This window comes from Eptatretus burgeri, chromosome 7, assembly GCF_056783735.1.
Source record: "Eptatretus burgeri isolate ZD-2024b chromosome 7, Ebu_testis_v1, whole genome shotgun sequence".
Lineage (NCBI taxonomy): Eukaryota > Metazoa > Chordata > Myxini > Myxiniformes > Myxinidae > Eptatretus > Eptatretus burgeri.
In genome coordinates this window covers 90522-98816 of record NC_140967.1, presented here as the reverse complement: position 1 = coordinate 98816, position 8295 = coordinate 90522, and the positions used below count along the sequence as shown (strand labels likewise).

General features: G+C 31.8%; 1 long non-coding RNA gene across 1 annotated transcript; it reads right to left on the bottom strand.

The window, feature by feature from the left end:
- Nucleotides 1-1123: 1123 nt before the first annotated feature.
- On the bottom strand, nucleotides 1124-2605 carry LOC147022521 (uncharacterized). Its single transcript, XR_015059674.1, has 3 exons — nucleotides 1832-2605; nucleotides 1571-1734; nucleotides 1124-1473 (listed from the first exon to the last, which is right to left on the bottom strand). It is a non-coding gene; the product is annotated as an uncharacterized LOC147022521 (long non-coding RNA).
- Nucleotides 2606-8295: the final 5690 nt, after the last annotated feature.

Sequence of the window (8295 nt, the reverse complement as noted above, 5' to 3'; positions counted from 1 at the left end):
CTATACACCGTTGTGGACACTCGAGGGCCAAGTCCGAGGTGTATAACAGTATATAATGTGTGTCAAGGGGGACGTTCTTAGATCTGTGAACCCCAAACACAGAATCCTCAACTGAATAGTCAAGGCTTAACTTTTGTTTGTTGATGTGTATGTGTGTGTGTCCCAACCCTCACATTCAAAATCTCAACACCAACCCTCACATTCAAAATCTCAACCCCAACTCAATCCTCGCCCAACACAATGTCTTTTTCAAAATGAGATTTCCACCTATATATATATTTTTACGTTTTTTTTTTCTTCTTCCAATTCTGTCTTTTAAGGCTTTCAGGTTTGATGACGTAGAAAGGGGGAGTAAGCCTGCACTTTCTTCCCAGAACTTTCTTGATCTTGCTCCCATCAAGCACCATCCGACAAAGAACTACATCGATAGGTTTAGATCCCAAAGAGTGATAGCAACTCCAAAAGTCTCCAAAATATAAATAAATAAAATAATAATAATAATAAATAAATAAATAAATAAATAAAAGCCCCCAAAAAAGTTTCAAGTGTCCAACATAAACCCAACTTTCCAAGTCTTCAAGGTATAACCACATTCCCGTTGAGTTTCCAAGATATGTATCACATTGTGAGTTATCAATCCAGAACCCACATTTCAAGTATTCAAAGTAAAACCAACTTACAAAGTCTCTTAAGGATAACTCATTTACTGATTTTTTCAAAATTTGTGAGTCTCCAAGGTAGGCCCCATATTTAGAACCATCTTGGCAGAACCCTTTTCCTGAGTCTCCAAGGTAGTTATTTAAACCATCAAGGCAGAACTCATTTACTGATTTTTTCAAAATTTGTGAGTCTCCAAGGTAGGCCCCATATTTAGAACCATCTTGGCAGAACCCTTTTCCTGAGTCTCCAAGGTAGTTATTTAAACCATCAAGGCAGAACTCATTTACTGATTTTTCAAAATTTGTGAGTCTCCAAGGTAGGCCCCATATTTAGAACCATCTTGGCAGAACCCTTTTCCTGAGTCTCCAAGGTAGTTATTTAAACCATCAAGGCAGAACTCATTTACTGATTTTTCAAAATTTGTGAGTCTCCAAGGTAGGCCCCATATTTAGAACCATCTTGGCAAAACCCTTTTCCTGAGTCTCCAAGGTAGTTATTTAAACCATCAAGGCAGAACTCATTTACTGATTTTTTCAAAATTTGTGAGTCTCCAAGGTAAAACTTGTATTCTGGCTCATCAAGGTATAACTTGTTCAGTGGGTATTGTCTTGATAACTCACAATGAGTACTATTGCTGTAAAACTCTTTTTCAGGATTTTGCTGGTCTCCAAGGTATAACTCTTTGGTTGGGTCATCAAGGACGAACTCGTTCTGTGGGTCTTGGTCGCTCATAAGGTCTTCAACCAAGCCAACAATTTCGCCCCAAGTTGTAGCAAAAGCAGTATTTTCATTTCGTATTTCAGACACAATTTCCTGTGAGAGAAAATAATAATGTATTAATTAAGTTATTTAATTATTAAATGAGTATGCTTCAATCAAAGTTTGAAAATAGGAAAATAAAAAATCTTACCTCAATAGATAAGAGGTTTGAATCCAGTTCATCAACTTGAAGGTTTAGTTCCATAGAAGACAGAGAGTTCCAAGGAACACTAAAGTCATCCCACTCAAGGTCTTCAACCAAGCCAACAATTTCCCCCAAGTTGTAGCAAAAGCAGTATTTTCAGATACAATTTCCTGTGAGAGAAAATAATAATGTATTAATTAAGTTATTTAATTATTAAATGAGTATGCTTCAATCAAAGTTTGAAAATAGGAAAATAAAAAATCTTACCTCAATAGATAAGAGGTTTGAATCCAGTTCATCAACTTGAAGGTTTAGTTCCATAGAAGACAGAGAGTTTGAGACAAGCACACAGAACACCATTGCCAGCAAGAACAAATGTTTAAAATGGAGCCTGGGTTTGAAGCTTTTATAGAGAAAGACTGGTGGGTGTGGTTTCCTTTGGAAATTCCCTGGGCAAGCCTAGGCAAGCCTTCATTGGGAAATTTTTCAAAACCATAACATCCTGTAATTTTCTAGTGATTTCTTTGTGAGTCAGAGATGAACTGGAAATGATGTAAGAGTGGGCGGGGCTTAGCAAAAGTAGGCGGAGCTTAGGAAAAGTGGGCGTGGCTTAGAAAAAATACCTTATGAAAAGTGGGCGGAGCTTAGCAAAAGTGGGCGGGGCTTAGGAAAAGTGGGCGTGGCTTAGAAAAATATCTTATGAAAAGTGGGCGGAGCTTAGCAAAAGTGGGCGGAGCTTAGGAAAAGTGGGCGTGGCTTAGAAAAATTACCTTATGAAAAGTGGGCGGGGCTTAACAAAAGTGGGCGGGGCTTAAAGAAAAGTGGGCGGGGCTTAACAAAAAATAACCTGTGGCTCAGGAGGTGGTCAAACAAGAGCATTAAGAGAAGTTTATCATTTCGTAATGGCACAAAAGGGGTATCTTAAAAAATATAAAGATTCAAATGTTTTGTTTGTCAATATTTTAGATGGGGATTATTGTGCAAAGAAAATTAAACTATTGAAGGAATTTGAGAATGAACAAATCTTTATAGGTTCAATGAGTGAGCTGTTCAACCCCCAGGTGTTCAATTCAATGAGGTTCAACCTCCAGGTTAAAAGGGGAGACAAATAAATATACCTTGGGATAAAAAGGGGATTTATTTTTAAGGAAAAAAAATATAAATCGCTGAAAATCCCCCATTCATTTACATGGGGAAAAGTGAGCCAGAATCAGTATTCTTACCCTACTGATATTGTTCATTCTAAATTCTAATTTTTCTTCTTTGGTTAATTTCATCGGTTCATTTGTTTCTTTCATTAATTTAGTGAGTCTTATACAATCCTTTTCTAATCGTTTTACAAACTCTTGTGAAGCATTTTTTCCACGATAATGTTCAAGTTTGTTATACTTTTCTCCAACAGATGATTTGATATAATAACAAAAACCACAAGGAATATGTTTTTGATATTTATTTGTATATGGTTCTTTTGGATTAGGAGAAGCAGTATTTATCTTTTTAAGGATACATTCAAAATCAGCGTTTATCACAAATGGGTGCATGATAGATTTATTATAATCTTCAAAATAAATCTTTTCACCAGGTTTAGGCATTGTAATTACAGCTGATTTATGATTACTACAATATTTTGAATGTTGTTCTAATCGTTCTTTTGTATGAAATGAATTAAGACATCGCTTACAAGGATATATTTTGTTTGCTGTTCTGAATACCTGAGAAGAGATTAATCTTGATAAATTATTGATGTATGTGTAATGTGAATTCTTTCCAACACTAAAATATAAAAGGTCAATGTGTGTTTCTTCATTTTTATAGTTGTTTGAAATTTTTAATATTTGAACTTTGTTTGTATCCGTTAATCCATATACATTAATAGAAAGATTATTCTTTTTCTCAAATTTAGGAATATCTGTTAGTGGCATTGGGAATTTAAAATCTTTAATGTCCAAGGTATTCTCATATTTCATATATTGTTTTACTCTTTCTGAATTACATTTTGGTGGATGTAAGTGAGCAAGAACAGACCAGAGAAAACATTTATTATCATTGTTCTTAATATTAACAACTGCCTTCTCTAGTTTTATTTCTTTTGGTAATTCAATATAAGAAGAAGCTTTAAGAGGGTTTGATTTTAGAATGTGTATATCTAAAAAGATGATTTTTTTAATATTGAATCCACTTCCTACCACTGTATTATCAACATCCTCCTCTTGTCTTGATAGTTCTTCATAAACCCCACTATTCAAAAAATCTTGAAATGATGTTATAAAATGAAGATCTGTTCTCATATAAGGAGTTTGTTCTTCATCTTGTCTTTTCATATTCATTTTCACTCCCATATAAAACTTTAAAGTTTTTATTTCTTTTAATGTCTTTTTAATAAATTTTTCAACATCGGGTTTCACTATTTCAATTGATTCAGCTATTGATGATGGACCGGGTTCTCCAAATTGAAAAATCCTTATTTTTATATGCCCTTTAAATGCCTCATCAGTGTTTTTAATATAATAGTCTCCCTTTACTTTAAACTCATTTTTCTTGTGTTTTTGTGATTGAAGATGTTGATTATAACTACTCTTCAAAACATCCTTTGAACAGATATCACAATGTTTTCTTTCCAACTCAAGAGGAGATATTTGATGAAATAGATTAAATGTGTGTTTGTTGGTTCGGAGGTGTTTTCTATAATGTTTATATTCGTGATTACAAACATCGCAGTACGTTGTATTCACCATATTTATAGAATAAAACTTTGCTTGAACTAAAATTTTCTTGATGAAAATTTCGTTTAATTTATAGGTGAATCTGTGCTTAAAAACATTTTATCCTCCAACTTTTTCACTTAATAAATACAATGTTTCAAGACACAAAAGACAAGTTTCAATCAATCTCTTCATCTGTTAAAGATACTGAGAAATATGTCAAGGATGTAAAATTGAACAAAGATAAATATAACAACTATTGGATAAAAACTATTATGGTAAATAATATGAGTTCTTCAATTTCCTTCAGTGGAAGGGCTTTTAGTATACCTGGTAGAACATCAATTAAAGTATCTCTAACAAAAGTTTCTCCTCTCCTTCTAGTAATATATTCAAAACTAGAAAAAGCAATGAAACAAGAAAAAGTATCAAAGAACAAAAACCTTATGGATGAAGCTTTAGAAAGAAAAGATAAGACCATCTGTAATATGCAAGGAGAAATTTGTATTTTTTTCAACAACCCTAAAGATGTAAATCTTGATGAAATAAAGGATGTTAATATATCAGGTGAAATGACATTTCGTTCAATAGTAGTTAACAATAATTTTAAAATTACCTTTAATATAAAAAATGTTGTCGTTGAATCTGATAATGAAAAAAAGTATATCGATATCGATGGTAATATACAACTGAAAGTATAGATGAATTTCAGTTTAAGTAAAGTTTTACTTTATAAATATGCTAGACTTTCCTGATTCTCCATATGACAAATTTGAGAATTGTCCTGCGTGTGAAAGACGGGGATTAAACACAGAGTCAAAAGCCTATAAACAATGTATATTCTGTGATTATCTTCTAATTAATGATAATAAAAAATATAAAAAGGAAAATAATTCTTTTAGATTTACACCAAAAATGAATTACTTTACAAGATTGATTAGAGAAATGAATGTAAAGTATGAGGATGATAACACACCTTTCCTTACAAGGGAAGAAACTGAACGTATAAGAGAAATGTTCAAAGGATTGTTGTTGTATATTATTCATGGATGTAATTTTCAGGGAAATATCAACACAAGATATTGTATAAATAAAATAATGGATTATCTTGAAATTAAACCTGAACTTAGGATAAAATATAGAGTTTCTAAAAAAGCTAATAATAAATTAAATAACCTGTTTTTCAAATATATAAATGAATGATTTTTTACCTATTTGGGAAAATAAGATAAAATTTAACAACCATAAAAATCTCCCAAATTCATTAAGATGTCTCATAGTTGGTTCAAGTGGATGTGGAAAAACCTGCTTACTTTTAAAAATGCTCCTCACTCCCAACTTTTTAGATTATGATAATTTAATAATTTTCACAAAGTCGAGTTTTCAACCAGAGTATCAACTACTCTCACAAGGTTTTAATGCTGGTCTTCAAAAAGAAGATATAATAGGTTTATTTAAACGTCAAAAAAACCTAAATGATTATAACATTGAAGATATAATTCAACTATTTTGTGATACACAGAGATGTAAAAGAAATCAAATCTTATAACTTGTATTCTTAGTGATAATACGGATGATATACCGTCTCCCCAAGATTTGGATAAATCAAAAAAGAACCTCGTTATCTTTGATGATTGTGTTAATGAGAGAAACCAAACGGTAATGGATAGCTACTACACAAGAGGGAGACATTCTTCTTGTAATTGTATTTATCTTAGTCAATCGTACTTTCAACTTCCTCGTCGTTCCATCAGAAACAATGCTAATACTTTTATTTTATTCAAGTTAAATTCAATAGATATCAATAATTTTTGGAGAGATAATTGTTCTACATTATGTAGTAAAAAGAAATTTGAGGATTATATGAAGCACACGACTGAAAAATATAAATATATTGTTGTGAAACAAGATGAGATATTAAGGGATATATTTTTTGTTTTATAAACAATTACATATATAAATGACAACTATTATTATAAATCTTGTGGGTAAATCTGCTTCTGGAAAAAACTTTCATAAATCAAGGTTCTTGTGTAGTACAAATGAGAATATTGTAAATTTACTTAAAAAACACCCGTGATACGCATTGTATCAACAACAACTAGAGCAATAAGACCTGGAGAAGTAAAGGTGAAGATTATCACTATATTTCAGTGGAGGAACATATGCGATTGAGGAATGAAGGACAAATATTTGAGGAGGTTTCTCTTGGTACAACAAAATATTCACATTGTAAGAGTGAGTTAAAGAAACTAAAATCTGGTGGTGTTGGGATATTAGAAACTAATCCAGAAGGAATGAGACAAATTATTAAATATCTGAGCGGAGTGAAGATTTTATCATTCGGTTTTGATGTTGATGAAGAAACTCAACACAAACGTATGAAAAGCAGAGATGCAAGGATTAGTGAAGAAGAAATTACAACTCGCATTAATGTTAATAAAGAATTTGATGAAATATTTAAAGAAAAGGATTTATTTGAACACATCTACTTGAATGATGAAGAAAAGGAAAATTTCCCTGTTGATCTTTACAATTCATTAAATGATATTTTACAATAAATAAATGGATACAAAAGAAAGAGCAAGAAGATTTAAGGAACATCAAGAGTTGGTTTCAAAAGTTGTAAAACAACAGGAAGACATAAAGAAGAAACGCAGACAGAAACTAACGGGCGAAGAAGCATTTGAAAAAAAACAAGAGAAATTTTTTAAACCACTTTTAAAAACTTCCCAAGAAAAAATGAAAGATGTTTCCACAGTTCCCACAGTAGAATATACTCCTAGAAAGCTTCAAATGTTAAAAGATTTCAGTCAAATGACGGAGGAAGAATTAGAGCATATTGGAGAATTAGAACATGATGAAGGTTTATTTCAACAACTGGAAGAGATTAATCAACCCCCTGATTATATTGTGAATGCTGTTCAAAACAATGAATATTCAGCAGATTCAAAAACCAAAGCAGGACTCATTCCAACAGAACAACCAGCAATATTTCATCTTGTTCAAGAAAAGGTATTGATATTTAATGATGAATTAAGGTTCTTAAGTTCTGCTCAACCCCCTGTTAAACTAACTCCGAGATTAATGTTTCTTCTCACAAAGATGGAAGACAAGGTTCAACTGTGAGGGATGAATCAAAGTATATTGATAAACCATTGGATATGGAAAATAATGATGATAGAGTATATATTGATTTGCTGAACACTCTAAATTATAAGGTTATTCTTTCTGGTAAAAGTAGGAAGAATGAGAAGGAGAAACACATTATTCAGGCTTTAAGTATCCTTGGTTCAGGTATTAGTTTTCTTCCAAATGACCCATCGCAATTAGTTAATAGACTGTTATTGTTGTTCGGCAGTAAGAAGGCTGGAAATAACAATTGTTTTAATGAAGCATCAGCCATTTTAGACCAGTTGATGAACATGAAAATAATTAATAAATCTCAATATAAAGACATTTTATCTCATATTAAATAAGATGAGAAGCACAATCCTGAGTTTTAATTTCACAACAAGCGACCACACATCTTCATTCCCATACCCACTACAACTTGACACAACAAAAGAATATGAGGCATCTTTATTGTCCATGGAGACTTATAATACCTTATTTAATATAACCGAGAAAAATGACAAGTTTAGTTATAATCCGGGAAGTGGATACAAAACGATAACAGTCTCACCGGAGCATACGAGATTTCTCAAATATCTTCCGAAATTGCTCGTCTTATGAAAGAACAGGGTGATGAACCAAAAAATATTATTATAAACATTCAAAAACATACTTCAAAATCAACGATTAAAGTTAAAAATAACTACAAGGTTGATTTCACAATTGATAATTCATTTAGAGAGTTATTAGGTTTCTCCTCAAAAAAGATTGAAACTAATGGGACGTTTTACAGTGATAATGTCATTCAAATATCCTCAGGAATAAATTCGGTGTTAATTCACTGTGATTTGATTGATGGTGCTTATAATGATGGATTAAAAACAAATACAATATTTTCATTCAGCGCATACTCAA